The 1041-nt window shown below is 40.3% G+C and overlaps 1 protein-coding gene across 1 annotated transcript in view; it reads right to left on the bottom strand.

The window, feature by feature from the left end:
- Window positions 1-1041, bottom strand: part of LOC119591907 (ankyrin repeat and sterile alpha motif domain-containing protein 1B-like) — a gene marked incomplete at its 3' end in the record, with an annotated part of 2157 nt that overhangs the window by 753 nt on the left and 363 nt on the right.

Below are 1041 nucleotides of genomic sequence, written 5' to 3'. Positions count from 1 at the left end.
CTCGTAAGTGAACAGTACCATAAAAGTAAGAAACTGACAATGGCTTATCACACTACAAGCAAATCCAAGCTTATCACACCACTATCTAATGATATTTCACACACTCTGCACGCACCTAGTGATGTAGGATCCCGAAATCCATTTTCTACAACAAATAAAGGAAGATATTAGTGTTAGTTGTCCGATGTAGTTCTATACGCGCTACTTTACCATTTCGGAATTTTCGGCGACGGAAAAATTTTGGTTGCATACTGAACTTTACACTGGAAGGCACCCACGAATTCATCCGGATATAGAACTGGCCTGCTGATTTTGGTTACAAATTTGCATATCCCCTTATAGTCTTTTGAAAATAATTCCTCAAAGAGAAAGTGGTTTCGCGAACGTTTCTGCAACACGCACATACAATGAATATAAAAATTTCTTCCTTTCTATTCACCACAGGGTTTGCTGAAGAAACGTAAGGACGATCGAGTTCCTACAAGAATTTTCATTTCGACAAGGCTAATGACCCCTACCATAAACACAATATTAATTGGAAAGAAAATCCGACATTATTTTGTGCTTAGGATGAAACCTGTAGATCTGCCTGAGAAATAGCCTACAAAAAAGTACACTACACAGATATTTTGCGGGGAATTTTACGTGCACAATGAACACATCCCTTATTACCCAGGAGATGTACTACAATGCATTCCCATGACATAAACTTATTTTCAGATTGGAGTTACCATCTAATTAAACAATCAGCTGGTCAATCTAAGCCTTAAATCTGCCAAAAATCAATTTCTTCAGCTATAAAATTTTGGCCTCACTTCCTCTCCTATTTCACCACCCAAAACAACAAACCTAATTAGTGCGAAATCCTCTCCCCCATCACGAAATACGGTTTCCTGAGCGGAAAGCCGAGTAAAATCCCCCTTTCGCGTCCGCAAACCCCAATTTGGGGCCAAGTTTCCCTTGAACCTAAAGCAGAAACAGTGGCAGTCCCAAAACAGACCTGGAACTCTACAGGCGACTCCCCTCTCTCTCCTGCCAAGA

This window comes from Penaeus monodon, chromosome 29, assembly GCF_015228065.2.
Source record: "Penaeus monodon isolate SGIC_2016 chromosome 29, NSTDA_Pmon_1, whole genome shotgun sequence".
Classification (NCBI taxonomy): Eukaryota; Metazoa; Arthropoda; class Malacostraca; order Decapoda; family Penaeidae; genus Penaeus; species Penaeus monodon.
This window is presented reverse-complemented; position numbering and strand designations above follow the sequence as displayed.